Here is a 17620-nt window from a genome sequence, read left to right on the forward strand (position 1 = left end):
TGGTTTAGACATGCAGCTGGCATTTTTACCACTGTGTTGTTTACATCTTCAATACAGTGGCAAAAAAAAGCACCAGCGGCCAGTCTACACCACCTCTCCCATTCTATCATATGAAGCTGCACCTGCAGTGGGGGATCTTAGGGAAAAGCTTGCATCAAGTCAAAGCTGTGAAGAGGAGTTTTTAAAATCCTCACACAAGTCAGAAGTGACTACAATCTGTTACCATCTCATGAACATCTGGTGAAATGAGTTGGTAGTCTGTGTCCAGTTCCTGCGACAGAGCTGGACACACGCTCAGAAGATGGCTCCCTAAATCTCTTCCCAAAGAACTTTTAAGACACGAATGTCCGACTCACAAACACACACACACACACTTTAGTTATTTTTTTTTTGTCTAGTGGTAGGGCACTTTATATAACAGTGGAGTCAGATGGGTTAGATTAGGTCAAGGAAAACATAAGCAACTGAATAAAATCCACATTTTTAGGCACAGCAAATGTTAGTAATTTATTGCTGTGCTTTTGAACGTGATTGTTATTCATGAAGTTGCCTTGCACTTCACCATCTCCTGCAGTTCAAGCTCTATTGCTATAGTAGACGGAGCAGATCTGTATTTAAAAACTCACTTTTCAATATTTCAGAACAGTTTTAGTCATTCCAGATTGTTATTAATTACCACACTCGTTTATTGTACATTTCTTCATTGTACAGGGCAATTTACGAATCGCTGTATTGCCTGCAGAGGCAAGCAAATCTGGACTCCTTGTCTGACAGGCAGAGGGGAATGTATGGGGCGTCCTGAATAAAATGTATTATGTTTACTTGCTAATGAGATGTATTCTGGTATTTTGTTTTATTTATAGGGCACTGATTCAGAGCCTCCATGGCCATTAAATGATTGCTTTTATCTGGTCAGTTTTAAATATTTAAAACCCCTTCTCAGAGCTGTTAAGAAGGAGAAAGCTAAATACACGCGGGGAAAGAAAAGTTCAGCTATGGACAAACTATAGAGAGTTACAAATAAGTAACTGTCTCCTTGAGTGTGTGTGGCTGTGTAAACTCATTTGGATTTAGGCATGAATATTCAAAATATATTCTCAGAAATTTGACTGGAAAATGGCAAGAGAATCAGAGGCTTAAACAAGTTCTGATGCTTCTCCACAGAAGCCTTGGGGCCTGAGCATATATGATGTATAACTCCAGTCACTTCAACGGGACTAATGCTGATTTACCCTACTGTGAGTGGAAAAAAATTAAACCCTTCAGATTTCACCTCCCTTCCTATGCATCATCCTTGGAGACCTCTGACAATTCCAATGACACCCTCCTCATAATAAAAACTTATACTTGTTCCTACCTTCTGGCCTCTCCCTCATAGCCCACCTGCCTTTGATAACCTGGCTGACGAATTGATCTTCATATCAAAAGCCAGTCGTTCACTGGTTCATGGTTCTCTCCCACTTCTCCTTTCTTCTCAGAGGCTGAAGAAAGAACAAATTGCTGCTGGCTTGGTGCGTCCAACAGCTTCTAGCAGCCTTTTTCTCCGATTCTTTTTCTGAATTAAAACTTCACACTCCAGAGTGCTGTATGCTGAACTTCCATTAAACACACATTTGGCATTCCTGACAATTCAAATCAACCATTTTTGTAACATACACAAGGGATGCATGACAACTTCTAATTCAAAGCCAGGGCCAGCTCCAGGCACCAGCTTATCAAGCAGGTGCTTGGGGCGGCAACTCCTGAGCGGGCGGCACTTTCAGATATTTGGCAGCAATTCGGAGGAGGGTGCCTCACTCCCGCTCGGAGCGAAGGACCTCCTGCTGAATTGCCGCAGATCGTGATCGCGGCTTTTTTTTTTTTTTTGGCTGCTTGGGGCAGCAAAACCCCTGGAGCCGGCCAAGTTCAAAGCATAAATGGAGGCCCCTCGAGGGATTTGATTCAATTAAGCATCCAGCTCAGCAGACAGAGGTGCTGATAGATTTTGTGGAAGATCCCTCCTCTCAAGGGACAATAACCTATACACAGAACTGTTGAACTCAGAGGTCCAACACTGACTTTTCCATTCCTATCTTCTATTTCAGCAGCCTTCCCACTGGAATCTCCTTGGGGATGGGCAAAAGGAATAAGAATTATTACTATCCCAGAACTCTTAGCATAAGAATGTTTATATGTTGTTATATTCTGCATAGAGTAGTGAGGATAACAGGATGGGGAGAATATTGGTAAGAGTCTAAGGAGTCTTTAGGGATTCTACACACATAGGTGTGCTCTATTTCCATAATGTCTGAAGAGGCTGGTAAAGTGGAATCTACAAAAGAAATGAGGGTTGCCTATGGATGGAGGCTCAGCCATATCCCCTTCTCGACAATCCTATAGAAAGAGAATAAACCTTGACCTAGGAGGCAGCTTACAACGAAAACCTACATTAACAAGATAAATGGTAGTAGCCATTAAGATTGGTTGGGATATGGAGGAAGAGATAAAATTAGAAGCTAAGGTACACACTCCATGTGAGAGCCACACTCTTGAAGACGCCCCCCCACACACACACACACATTTCGTTTGATGCCAATGTAGACAGAAATTTGTAAAAGCAGAGTAGCTGTTTGAATAACCTCTTTCCTATTAGAAACTAGGCAGCAGTTAACACGAGCCATCAGTCTTCTCCTCTATAATCTTTGTCCTATAAGAGCACAAAACCCACCATTGGCCAAAATAAGCAGAAAGGGTGGGGAAGACAAAAGGGGAGAGGTTGTTTCGGCCAAAGTTCAATAAATGGAGGTGAACAAAGAAAGGGAAGAAAAAAAACGTAGACTAAGCTCTAGGTAGGCAGGTAGACACTGGTTTAAATAACCCTTTCTGCTGGGAGTAGTTTATGTTTACTCTTTGCGTAGCTGAAAATGAATGAAAAGAGGTGATATTCTAATTGTTTTAGGTGGCAATCTGAGTTTCATTATAAATCTTATTCTCTCTCACACACACACTATTTAAATAAGCTACTTCTCATAATCTGATGAAATATGATTTCATCCAACCTGGTCTGTAATATCTTAAATAGGTCCATTGACCATGGGAGTGATGGTGCTTATCAAACTAATCCAAATTATCCAACAATTCTGAATTCAGCCTACAAGAGAGTTTAGAATAAAACAGAATTGGGTTTTCCATAAAGTCTTTCGTACCCAGTTCATCTCAGAACACTTTATGAAGCAACATGGCAGTACCATGACTATGTAGGCAAACAAAGCATCCATCATGTTGCTAGGAAGAGCTCAGACTTTAGTAGCAGTTTCATTGAACCTTAGTGTCCTCCTGACCAATGCTATCAAGAGGAGAAGTAACAAGAGAGTTTGAATTTCTACCTGGGCAGCCACCAAAGACAGACAAGAAACTTCAGTTTTAGATTTCACTTATAATGGTGAAACACATCTTGTTTGTGATATTTACGTATATAAAATGTCTGTGGGCTTTGAAACAGCACTGTGCAATACAATGTTCAGCCTGTTAACAGACAGCTCAAGTGGATTCATGTAATGTTTATGGGTGTGTGCTTTGTAAAATTTGGTTGATGAGAACTTAATTGGAGTCTTTTGAGGGAGTGGGTGACTCAGCAGTGGGATATGAAATAACTAATTGAAATTTTTCTATTACAACTTTTTTTTTTTAAATGGGAAAGCTTATGGCTCAGATTTTTTCCTAAAGTTTTGGAGTTTGCTCAAAACCAACAAAGGTGTTAAAACTGAGTTTTAATTTTGTTGAAAACCTGATGAAAAATATTAAAATCTGCAAGATAAACATTTTTATTCTGATTGGAATTTTTGGTGGAAACACAAATCTCCCCCGATCAGCTGTAGCAGAGACACGAACTTTTTTGAGAACAGGTTTGCACCCACCTCTTGTCAAAAGGGTGACTTTGTCAAAAGGGACCAATGTTTATCATCTGATGGCTCCGATATTTCAGTCCAGTTCCCAGGGGACAATTTTCCACAATCAGAATTGGTCCTAATTGTAAACCTAGCTGACAACCTCTGCCCAGGAGCCAAGGACAGAATAAGCCAGTATGACTAAATTGTCCTATCGTACACAGAGGTGGCTTCTTCCAAGACACAGGCAAAAGGCATTGATGAGGCACCATGGGGTAAGCTTGTAACTGCTGCGGCCTGTGCGGCGCACAGTTTTCAACCAAACACAAATATTACATCCATACGAAAATATACAATTGTTTCTTTTTAAAATGAGTCTCATTACTTATTGATGGTTTTTCTTCATATAAGCATTTGCAGAGACCTTTTTTCTGTTTTTACATCTTTCTCCTTTAGTGCCCAGAAACCCAGCTTTTTATTTACACTAAACATGAAGGAAATGCTGTAGGCTAAGAAAAATAAAATAAAATGAACTATAAAAATGTGGAAGAGGTTATTAGCACAGCATGCGCTTCAAGCGAAAATGAACATGTACCTGATTATGGGTCATTACATACCCATTGTGCTCCATCATGCTAAAAATAAATAGCTTCTTATTAGAGACCAGATTACCCTTCCATTTGGCCCCCAGAGAAATAGTTGCATCATAAGATGATTTGCTTGCATCAAGAGTTGGGAATGAAGTAAACATAAGATTTCAAAGTTGCAATACATAGCTGCCCGTTCCAAACTCAATATTTTCATTGGCAGAGTGCATTATGGGGGAAAACAGCTGTAGTTGCTGAAAAATTGTCATTTTAAAGACAAAATTAGAGGGATCTATATGTTTTTTTCAGCCTGCCTGACTACACACTTGTCAGACTGAAGCATAGCTGATATGATACAAGTTCACCAGTGCACAGCTTTTTCATATACATTCATTCCCATTTTTATGGGGATTGGAATGGAATTGTCCTCAGACAGCAAGTGAAAGTACAGAGTGGGCCTCTTGTTCCAAATCTCTGATGCACAGTTCACATACAACAAGATGTTCAAAAAACTTAAAAGTTAGAGAGTGTGATCAGATGACTAAAAAGGTCTTTCCCTGTGAATGCCAGGTTCTTCCCCCTGAAGAGAATAATCATAAATAAGCATCAAAAGAATCAGGAGCATGGCTGGAGCAATGTCAGTGTAACCTTTCTACTAACGCCTTATGAATTCAAATTCTTCCTGATCATTATTCATTCTTGGAGGATGCCTGCTTGTGACAACAACCAAAATGCCATTGAAACTGGTCCCAATGCACACATAAAGACTCACATTTGGCAGCCAAATGCATATGTACAATTCCCACTGAGGTTGACAGGTGTCTTGCAGACAAGTTTAAGGACAGAAATTGAGCCATAATAGAGTTTATGGTCTTTGGATGGCAGTGGGGGAATCACCATTGACATATTTTATGATTATTTCAATGCTGCTGCGATTTTCACATACTGTATTAGTAATGAAGATGTCAAGGTGTCTAGAGTCTTGGATAGCTGTTATTTTATAGTTTTAAATATAAATACATATAAATATTTGAAATCCATCTTTCACCCTTATGCAAATTCACTATAGGCACATTGCATCATAGGAGCTTAACATTCAACAAACAGTATGCAGTCCTTATGCACAAGACCCACAAGGAGTGGAGGAATACAAAATGCCTAAGGAAGAAAACGCGAAGAAGAGTTTTCACATTGTCCTATCCATGCCGATTTACAAAGGCTACTCAGGTGGCTAATCCAGAGGTATTGCCTGTTCAAGTCCAGCTCCCTAACTTTTGTCTGTGTTGTTTTTTTCTTCTAGGATAATGTAAGAAGCCATCTCTTAGGGCATGTCTACACTGCCCTGCACTTTGGACTATAGATGTGAATAAGCGTGTGCAACAAAATGCTTTACTGTAACTCCCCTCAACCCCACCCGTGGATGGTACAAGTGCACATTAACACAGTCTTGTCTGAAGATGACTACATTAATGTGAAGTAGGAACACGTTTTAGCTGGCATCCATAGCATCTACACATAGGAGCTATAGAGCAGAACTTTGGTGAGCACTAATCTTCACACATCCCGTAATCCAAAGTGTGGGGCAGTTTAGACACACCATTAGTGTGTCAGTATAAAAAATACCCCAAATCTGGTAAAATTATAGATCAGGAGGAGTGTTTGTTCAGCTCTAAAAATAAATTTTAACCAAAAAAAAAAAAAGGATTATTTTTAGTTAAATCACATTTTGTTCGGTGTCCTATCATTTTTGTAAAAGTACATCATCATAGAACTGAGTCATTTTTATGGCACTAGACCGTGATTTGGTCTAATTTTCCTAATATTTTTCCCATTTGTTCCATCAGTCCAGGACAAATTGCCTCCCTGAGAGCTAAGGACAAAAGGAAATGAAATAACTACAGATTATTTTTAACTCAAAATTCATCTTGCCATTTAAATTCAGTGATGAGCAATACTATGAAATAGCCAGAAAAACAGAGTAATCTTACAACTGAGTTTATAGGGGAAACCGTACTACTTCTTACCAGCATCAATGTACTATGAATAGTTAATAACATAATATAGGCTAAATTGCAGAGGGTAGCATGGATGATGAAAAGGACTTTTCCCTCACTAATTTGTACGATAATCATGGTAGTACAACTCAGTGACGTGTTTATGTAAACAGTTAGGCAATCGCCCCAGATGCTGGAGGACGTGCTGTGCAAGCATTGATCACATTAGGAGTTATATGGGCGGAGACAAATGGAATGAAGCTAAAAGCCAGGGCCGGCTCCAGGCACCAGCTCAGCAAGCAGGTGCTTGGGGCGGCCAAGGGGAAGGGGTAGCACGTAGGGCTCTTTGGCGGCAATTCAGCGGCGGGTCCCTCGGTCCCTCTCAGAGGGAAGGACCTGCTGCCGAAGAAGAAAGCGGTGCAGTGGAGCTGCCGCTGATTGCGACTTTTTTTGTTTGTTTGTTTTTTCCGCTGCTTCGGGCGGCAAAAGCCCTGGAGCCGGCCCTGCTAAAAGCACACGAAAAAAGAATCAGATATCCCACAGAAGAGGAGCTACGTCTGTTGAAGACTACATTTATTAGAGAAAGCTGGTTTTGAGAAATTGACAATGTACTGTAAGAATAGTCTAGCCTAACTATTATAGTCATGTTCTGCTGCCTCCAAAGTGAACTTATCTTAATAATCTCGACTTAATGGGAAGGTGGCTATCAAACCTCCATTATTTACTATAACTGGTTGGGGGGGAATGTTGCTGTGCAAGTGATTAACATTAAGGTAAATGGATGTCTATGGTGAGGTACTTACGTATTTTTTTCTTTTCTTTTCTTTTTTCTTTTTTGCCTTTTGAGGTGTCAATCAAGAGCTTTCCTGGCCTTGACACTTTAAGTAGCTTCCTAGAGTTGTTTACCTCTGCACTAAAATCTGCTTCTGAAAAAGTTTTCCCTTTACCAGCCACTCAGAGTATATTATTTTCTTGTAAGAAAAACAATTGTATTGTGTCTCTAATTCAATAGTACAGTAAGCACTAAGAGGTGTCTGTTAGCCCCAGTGCCCTGGCGAGTTTCTCAACTGGGTATTCCATTATGCCTGATTCTCCTAGATAAAAAGTATTATATTTCCCCCCTGCCCATCTATGAACTGCTGTTGCGTTGTGTCACTGGTGAGGAATACTTGCTCTTTTTTCCACACCAGCGGCTATGGGAGCATTTCTGCAGGACAACATGATTCTCTGTAGATAGTCTAGTACCGTGCTATCCCTGGAAAAAATTAAGCATTAGGATTTGTCCAAAGGCTATTAACTTAATCCTTTCTTTTCTGGCACTTTTCTCTCAGAGATACTCACCCACTAACATTATTTCCAGGTTTCTCTCTAGTCTTGGTTTGCTGCAGAGAGATGGAATAGGAATAAACCTGGGAAGATAAGGCAAGGGAAAAAAAAGTGTGCACCAACAATTTAAATTAAAAAACAAAATGCAAAATTGGTTCTGAAACCATTTTTCTTGCATAAATATTCCTGAAAAGCAAATAAAAAGGGCCATTGAAGCAAATGTGTTTTTAATTTAAAATTAAAGTTTGTGCACACTTTTTTATTGCCAAATTTGCTCAGATCTACTCCTTTTACACTTTTGTGGCTAATTTCAGCAAATAAATGGTTTTATATAGTCTGTCCAGCTCTAACTTGCATCCAAGTTTTAAAAGACTGGCCAAAGAGCTCTCTAGACTGTTAATGTTCATTTTTAATAAGCCTTGGAACACACAGGCAGTTCCAGAGGACTGAAAGAAAGCTAATGGTTCACCAATATTTTAAAAAGATAAATGGGATAACCCAGGTAATTATAGACTCATAGACTTTAAGGTCAGAAGGGACCATTATGATCATCTAGTCTGACCTCCTGCACAATGCAGGCCACAGAATCTCACCCATCCACTTCTATAACAAACCCCTAACCTATGTCTGAGTTATTGAAGTCCTCAAATTGTGGTTTGAAGACCTCAAGCTGCAGACAATCCTCCAGCAAGTGACCTGTCAGCCTGAAAGATCTCATCAAACTAAATATTATTTCCATGAGATTGCAAATTATTTGATAAAGATAATAATGCTGATGTAATATACTTAGACTTCTGTAGTGTATCTTACTAGATACCACAGGACATTTGATTAAGAAAATAGAATACAAAAATCAACATGGCACATATAAATGGATTAAAAACTGACTAATTGTAAACAAGGAATCATAACGGAGTGGGTGTGTTTTTAGTGGAGTCCAGCAGGGATCAGTTCTTGACCCTTATCTATTTCATATTTTTATCAATGACCTGCAAGAAAGATTACAGATAAAATTTGCAGATGATACAAGGAATGGGGGAGTGGTAAACAATGAAGATGACAGGTCACTGTTCAGAGCAATCTGAACTGCTTGATAAGATGGACACATGCAAATAATATGCACTTTAACACAGCCAAATGTAAGATCATACATAAGAACGGCCATACTGGGTCAGACCAAAGGTCCATCTAGCCCAGTATCCTGTCTTCTGACAGTGGCTAATGCCAGGTGCCCCATCTAGGAACAAAGAACACAGGTCATACTTACAGGATGGGGGACTATATCTGGGGAGGCAGTGACTATAAAGAAGACTTTGGGGGTTGTCCTGGTTACAGGTGAAGATGTGTTTGACATATGGTGATAGATTTGGCTTCCCTCATCTCCCTCAGAAAAGGTGGAACCCTGTGGTTCAACCACTCTTGGACTGTTTCTCTGGATTGCAGACTCCTGTTTCCAAATGTAGTGTTTATTCTCCCAAAGGTACAAAAGGCCTACATGCCTGGTTCTTACCAAAACTTTATCCTTTCCTTGCAATGTTTGGGTAAGTGCCACTCAGTCCAGGCTAGGAGAAACAAACCATGCAGCTGCATTCTCTCAGTGTCTCTCTGATAGAATTTCACCTCCAGCAGCTGCTGCTGTTGCCTGTCTCCCATCCAGGCAGGTGGGTATTTCCCAATTAATAGTCTCCCCCTCCTCCCCCAGTCCTCTTTAAATCCTTGATGGACAGTGATGGACAGTGCTCACTGCAAGCATTGCCTAATGGTTAAGACACAAGTTCTCTACTTGTCCCTCCTCCTACATCTCTCAGTAGCCACTATCCCACACTGTGGTGGTCTGCCTTTTGGTGGGTATTGACTTGTCCCTTTGATCAGTTCACCAATTAGCCTTGTTCCTCTTTGGAGTAACAGAGTCCCAAGGAAAATATTGGGTCCCATGCTTCACGATTGGGGGGAAATTCAGACAAGTCCCAGCCATGGCATTTTCAAAGTCTATATGGAAGTGAGGGTTTTTATGCTCTTCGTAACAAGGGTGACTGGTAGCAGAGCCTGGGCCCTCCCACTCAACCAGGCTTCTGCATCCTAGAGTACCTTATGGCTGCCTTCATAGGCCATTTTTTACCATCTACCTCCCAGCCAAAAACTCTTACAGCTTGACACAAACTAGTAAAGAAAAGGAGAATAACTGAATCTTCAGCCCCTCTGGGCTCAGCAGTTAGGATTTTCTGCACAGCCCTTCTTCTGAAGCTCCCAGGACAGGTCTTTCTCCCTGCTCTGTCAGCCTCCATCTGAGCTGTCTGTCTCCCTTTTAAGCTCCAGCTCCAGCAGAAGCATGCTCCAGCTCCATGGCAGTGAACCTGGAGGCCTTGAAAGCCCCAGTGCAAGCAGGCTCCCTGTGGCAGGGAGGTTGGAAGCCCTGAGAGCCTTGCTCCTGGAACAGTCCACATGCAGGAGATGCCCCAGACCCAGGGCCCCTGAGTCCATTGGGACCCCACTAATGCTTCACTAGAAGTTTATCAAAACAAATGTGTTTTCAAACATTTCATTTCCAACAAAATCGGCATTTTCCAATTAAAACCAGTTTCTTTGGAAAACTCCTGACCAGTTCTACTGAGTAAAGTGATTCAAAACAGTTTTGTCAAAGCAAATGTAGTGTTTATTCTCCCAAAAGTACAAAAGGCCTACATGCCTGGTTCTTACCAAAACTTTATCCTTTCCTTGCAATGTTTGGGTAAGTGCCACTCAGTCCAGGCCCCCTTCTAGGCTAGGAGAAACAAACCATGCGGCTGCATTCTCTCAGTGTCTCTCTGATAGAATTTCACCTCCAGCAGCTGCTGCTGCCTGTCTCCCATCCAGGCAGGTGGGTATTTCCCCAATTAATAGTCTCCCCCTCCTCCCCCAGTCCTCTTTAAATCCTTGGGATTGTCTCTAGACTAGACAAAGGTATAACAAGATCCAAATGACTGGAAGTTGAAGCTAGATAAATTCACACAGGAAATTATGCAACAAAATCTTAACTGTGAAGGGTAATTATTCGAGCAAATTATCAAGGGTTGTGGTGAGTCTGCATCACTGATTTTTTTTTTTAATCAAGATCAGATGTTTTTCTAAACGTATGCACTAGTTCAACCACAGGTGCTGGACTTGAAGAAGGAATGAATTCAGAGAATTCCTATGGCCTGTGCTCTGCTTAACAGAAGACTGAATCACACAGTTATAATTTTGTTATGATCAATAGAATAAGAGGTCTGTACAAAAAAGGTACTCTATTAAAGATCAAGTCACTTTCCCACTGCCCTAAAGTGACATTTACTTTACACCTGTGTTCCTGGGAATTGATCTTTGTTTTCCCTCTTATAAATATGTAACTCAAGTACCAGCTTGTCAGCATGCTTGGGCTCCCTTGAAATCCATCAATGAAGTCAGGAAACAAAATTTAAGCAAGTTAAGCATCACTGCATTTCAGAATGTGGAAACAGATTTATCCTTTTCAGTCTCTTTAATTTTTAAGCAAAAAAGGCAAAAACAAAATTGTATCCTCACTGCTATGCTAGTTTCTTTGGGCTGCCTATTAAATTTTCTAAAACCTTTGGCAGGGAGGGGGGTGGAATGCAGACCAAGCCACAGGATTTTTCCACAGCTTGTGGCATTAGTAGGTTCCTCAATATGTCACTATGCTAACACAAATGAACAAAGATCACCCGTTGCCTTGGAAGGTTAAAAGCTTTTCCATTACCAACTTTTGCTGAATGCTTTTTGTAAAAAGATAAAGTGGCATGAGAAAATAAAGCCTTGTCATTTACTTCAACAAATAATACAAGGATGCTAATGAGAGTGAATCAATCAAGGCAGAGTTATTGTATGGCAAGGCCCTTTCAAGTGGGATCAACAAAGCATATAAAATCCTAGCACTAACTGTTTCGTCTGTATGGCCACACTGAAGACCAAGGTTCAAAAAGAGTCTGTCCAATTCTCTTAGGAAGAAGACGGTGGGAGGTTTAAAAAGCAAGGGAATCGAGGGGAGAGGACATCAAACAACAGCTTGAAGGAACCCCACAAGACAGGGTGAAAGAAAGCAATCAGAAAAAATATCCACTGAAAGAAAAAGGGGTGTTTGAAAAGGCAGTTCCATGCATCATATAATCCAGGGATACTCAGACTGAGGCTCTTTAATGTGTCTCTTGTGGCTCTTTGAAGCATGTTATTAAAATACTGTGTGATTTATTATTAACCAATCAGGATGCTTTTACTATGTTATTAACCAATTGTAGTTGACAAAATAATAATACTTGGCAAGTCATTTTACTGTGAGAATTATATATATAAAAACAGTAAATGAAACAATGAAGTCACACTACTGTGGCTCTTTTGGGTAATGTTGAGTGCTAATTTGGCTCCTGAACCACTGAGGTCTGAGTGGTTTTAAATAGTTACCAAAATAAGTCAGTTGCCTTTGCCAAATCCATGAGAGAGAGGCTTGGATGGCAGCTGTCAAAATTGCCTGATGGAAAATTTGAGAAAGTTACGCAAGGATGGAGACTGTTACTTTTAAAAGTATAAGGAAAGAATCTTCACATTGAGAAAGCTAAAATGTGTGAGAGGCCAGTGCAAATGTGTTTCTCTCTGACCTGGAGCAGCAAACTGATCACTAGAGCCAACCACAATGCTCCTGGAAAGGTAGAAATTGAAATCTTACCTAAGAGAATTGAAGGTGTTAATGTAGTGGAGTTTTTCAGATCTTAGGTGCCAGAAATTCTTAACGCTAGATTGTAAAAAATGGCCTTGTCAAAAGTACGAGATCTAAAAAGAATTCCTAAAGAACTAAGGGTGCTCTAGTGCAGTGAACCTGGTACTGCACAAATTCCACATACAGAACTCTATGGAAATTAAATCCAACCTTACCAGCTGTGCATTTAATGGCACCATGATTTACTTCTGCATCAAGATCACTAAGACTATTTAACTGTTGTGGATGTGCAGATGCCTATAGTCATCCGGGAAAGGTGACTGTCAGCACTGTGCTGTGGTGCAGTGACAGTATTCACGTCCAGGTGGAGACAGTGGGAAGCTGTGAGATGGGAAACAGGAGGGAATTCCTTGCAAAGATACATTTGGGGAACAATTAACTGAGTCTAGGCTGTCTCTGTGAATTCAGCAGTGGTTAGCCATATTGTACCATCAACTGCCGTACCATAAATTGGTAAAAGATGGTAATAAGATGGGCATGGTTACCTGTCCTTTGCACTGCACCATTTGCGAACCAGAGAGCACAGCTGCTCTGTGTCGATCCTAATAAGACACAGTGACTTGTTTGTGAAATGACTGAGGAAAAGCTCCAGCTGCAATGATAGTCCAGGCAGGACATTAAGGAGTGTGCCAGGCCTTAGTCAAGCTGCAAAAGCAAATGAAATCCTTTTTGGAACTACAAAACCAGCTATGAGAAAACAACCACGCCTGTGCTATGCTTTCCTTTGCCAAACTCAAATGGATCTGCAAGAGCCCCTACTCAGACTCCCCAGCTACAAAGGAAGCTGAAGAATTCATTTTCCTCCTGTTAATTCTGAAAACGGATTCTTCTTTTCAAGTTTTCTATTAGCAAAAAGTCATAAGTCTGGGTTCATGTGTTTTCTCTTATAAATTCTGACATAAAACATGCAAGGAAAACTTGAGTTCAGGAGGCAGATGCAGCCTCTTAGGTTTAATATGATCTGACAAAAATAAGTTGAAATATAGACACATCAGAGTTTAGCTCTTCACATATTCCATTAACGTAATTGCAAAATTAAATGCTTGGATCTTTGTAGATCCTCATGTCTTTTTGATTCCGTATAAAGACTAACCAGGAAAGTTTTATAGAAAGAAGGAGGTAGGATATGTTCAGTAATTGGTGGAGTATTGCAGGACTGATTGTGACATGTACTAAGTACAGAAGTAATATGCTCCAGGATTCTGGAGGAGTGGGGGTGCGGAAGAGATGCTGAGCCTATTAACAACATTACAAGATACAAGTGCTCAGCACTTCAGCAAATCAGAACATGGGTAAAATTTTCAAAACACAGCTAAGTCCCATTTTCAAGTTATTTAAGCACTTGGAAACCTATGTGTCATTGAAAGTCAATATACTTTGTCTTCCAAGTGCCTAAATCACTTTTGAAAATGGGATTTAGGGATAGATTTTAAAAGTATTTATGTGCCTAAAGATCCCATGAGGTACCTCATGGGATTTTTTAAGGTGATTTCAATGGGAAATACTACTAGGCACCTATCAGCATTTTAGGTGTCTAAATACTTTGAAATTCTGTCTCTTAAATACTTCTGAAAATTTTACTCCATGTTTATTTAGGCACCTAAATACGAATATAGGTGCCTACCTTTAAACACCAAGTTTTAAATTTTTGGCCAGAGCCACTACACTTCCTACACATCATCCATTTACACAGGTAATGTGTAAATGGATGCCACCTTTTGTAAAAGTTGCCAGAAAAAGAAATCACAAGTATTAATAATCTACACTGGGTAGGGACCTGAAAACAGAAAGTGTGAACCTTTAAAGAATGAAATATTTGATACTTGCGGCACACAGCGAAAAGACATTTTCTGACATTTAAAACACTTTATATTTCAAATGCCTGACATCTGGCAATAAAATCAGTGGAAATGTACAGCCTCTTCACTACAAAGACAATATTTTAGTGACCTGAGATTAGTGATGTCACCTCAAATGCCAGTAACATTTTAAAGCATTTTCTGTTGACAAGGTAACAAAGAATGTGATTTTTTTTTCTTCTATAAAACCTGGCAGAATGTCTTTCTGAGTTCATCTTCATACGAGGGTGTCCTTTCGATCAATCCCTTCTAATTGGCTCCTTCTAAAGTGAGGAGAATTTACTTATTTTCCCCAGGATTTACTGTGATTATCCTTTACATCTTCTAAAATCCAAGAGAACTTTTTGTGAAAGAAGATGCATCACTTACTAAGTGCCACCATCACCACCTCTTTTAAACAGGTTTTCTAAATGATACAAAGAACAGTGGCAATCCGCTATCTGGACTCCCTGTTTCTCATGTTAACACAAAATGTAATGCAATGCCCCTTCATGCTCTGAACACCTATGTCCCACAGGTTTCATTCCCCTTCTGCTCCACAGATATTATCACATCAAGCCACCTTGTGGTAGTGTCCTAGTCACATCAGTTATAGCTCTGAGGCTATATTATGAGACAAAACTATGTTATAGCTCCGGGGCTAGACACTGAGCTCAGGTGCCTTAGTGTCAAGGTGGATGCTGTCACAGTTCAGGGCAACTGCACCTGTATTCCCCCTTTATGGTTCAGCAACGACACCTATTCTTGGCCCTGGTCTACACTGGGGGGCAGGGAAGGGGGGAATCGAACTAAGTTACGCAACTTCAGCTACGTGATTAACGTAGCTGAAGTCGACGTACTTAGATTGACTTACTGTGGTGTCTTCACCACGGTGAGTTGACTGCTGCCGCTCCTCCGTCGACTCTGCTTGCGCCTCTCGTGGCACTGGAGTACAGGAATCGACAGGACAGCGCTCAGGGGGTCGATTTATCGCATCTAGACTAGATGCGATAAATCAATCCCCGATGGATCGATCGCTGCCCGCCAATCTGGCAGGTAGTGTAGACATACCCTTAGACTCCCAGCTCCTCAGCCATCACCTTTCTTGGACGAAGAACTGTGTCTCCCGCCCTCCTGACCAGGGTGTTTCCAGGCTGCACAATTCCTTGCCTACATTCCTTGCGAATTCCTTAGCAAACAGACTGCCTCAGCAGGCCTGCTTTGCCTTCCTTCCTCGGTGGCTAGAAACAGCATAATTGCCCATATTCGAGTTAACACACAGCTCTAAGTAAGCACTTTTATTCTTAAGGTAAAAGAATGTCAAAGAACACATTAAAAACAATAAAAGAACCTACACACATCCTAATAAACTTACCAGAGATCACCCCCAACTCTGACAAGGGCTCTGGCAGGTAACCAATTCTTTAAACCCTTCCAAGGGGGTTTCCTGCAGTTACAAGTCATAACCACCTCAGCTCAGAAGAAGCACACCCCTGAATCTGAGAGTCACTCCTTTATACAATCTGGGTCTTTGATCTACCCTCATATAGCAGCTGGTCAGCTCACAGAGGCTCCCCCCTTAAGGGCAAAGCTTCAAAAGGCTGAGTTATTGCATAACCAGAGGGTTACATTTGCATACATCTCCCTCTAGAGATTTCCTGGGAAACCCATTTAGCTTTAAAAGTTCACATTGGTCCAAATAGTCCTTTGAAGCTCATAACACTTCCCAGGGTTTACATTAGTCACATCTCCCTCCTAGAGAGGTTACACACAATAATACACACACATTTGCATTTTTAATCAAATGAATGCCTAAGATATTAAACTTAATTAAACTTAATTCAATAAGGATTGTCGAGGATATTGCAGGAAATTGCCATATCTATCGCAGATGCCAAGATATTTTTAAATGGGTGCCTAAGCTGGATTTAGGAACCTCACTTTAAAGCACCTAAAGTAGTGGCCTGATTTCACCAGGAGCCGCTGGAAGATCAGCACTTTTGAAAAAATAAGACACTTATTTAGGAGCTTAAATGAAGATTTGGGAGCCTAATTTTAGGTGCTCATTTTTTAAAATCTTTACTAGAGGGCTTTACTGACTATTGATATACTCCAAATTTACACCAGCGTAACTGAGACCAGAATCTGACCCACTATACAATCGTATAATTTCCTAACATGCTTATAACACCGTTTTATCCTATTCCCATTGACAAGATCTGACAATGTTATAGAATGGTCAGAGCATTACCATCTTATAGCATGATGCTCTGGTACAGTAAAGTTTGTAGTACAGTAGCCCCTTTACAATGGATCTTTACACTTGTTTACTAAAACATAGAATATGCTCAAGGCCCAGGTACCTAATCTTTGCAGGCTCTGAATATGCAGCTCAAGGTAGCAGTCTTCCAGGCTCACATTTTCCTTATAATTACTACATATTTCCACATATATACTTCAGTCAAAGGATTGCTGCATTCTTAATCGATCAACCAGTCTACTTTTCTGCTTCTGTTCTGCTGATTCAAAAGCATGTGCCAGTACAACTCCCGAGACTGAAAGGAGAGCAGAGAATGGCTGAGATTTTCCATTCAGTGCACCCTTTTCTTGTCAAACATTCTAGTTGCTGAGTTTTGGCACACTTTGCCTATTCTACTACATCAGGGTCATTGTAATAGAGTCTTAATTCCTTGTTGTATTTAAAGCACTTCCATGGTCTCACATGCCAGGCTCATCTAACGTATGAGAGTATTCAATTCACGACTCTAGCAGGGGGCTGGCTAAGTAAGGATTTCAAGGTTTGGCTCTATGTGGCATTAGAGGGTTTTAATCACAACTGGGTCACCAGGTTGTTTAAAACATTGAGAAAAGTAAGAGCTTTAATCATTAAACTTGGCAGACATTTGGCATGTCTTTTGTCTTCAGAAAGGTACCTCGTTATAAAGAAGAGAAAAATTCATTCAACCATTACTAAGAAACTCAGCTAGTCAACATCTAATTAATAGCTAATGGACGGCAGAATGAACATTACAAAATGATTAATTTTCCTACAATATAATAAATGCTGAGACAAGGCCAAGATGTTCATTATATTAAAGGGAGCATGATTTTTTTTTCTCTCTGGAAGTGAATAGTAAAGAATGCAGGCATAGAAGAACAGGTTATGTGCTTCCAAGCTGGACATTCTTGGTGATGTGAATACTACAGGTTGGTTGTTTGAGAGCAAGTCATCTGCCTGAGAATGGACATTAGACAGACAAGGTGG

At 40.4% G+C, this 17620-nt stretch overlaps 1 long non-coding RNA gene across 1 annotated transcript in view; it reads left to right on the forward strand.

The window, feature by feature from the left end:
• LOC120369696 overlaps nt 1-791 on the forward strand; it is a 40455-nt gene extending 39664 nt beyond the window's left edge. Inside the window, exon 3 of the long non-coding RNA XR_005583344.1 lies at nt 712-791. This is a non-coding gene — a long non-coding RNA (uncharacterized LOC120369696). The remainder of the gene's footprint in view (nt 1-711) is intronic.
• The last annotated feature ends 16829 nt before the right edge of the window (nt 792-17620 follow it).

This window comes from Mauremys reevesii, linkage group 8 (genome assembly GCF_016161935.1).
Source record: "Mauremys reevesii isolate NIE-2019 linkage group 8, ASM1616193v1, whole genome shotgun sequence".
Classification (NCBI taxonomy): Eukaryota; Metazoa; Chordata; order Testudines; family Geoemydidae; genus Mauremys; species Mauremys reevesii.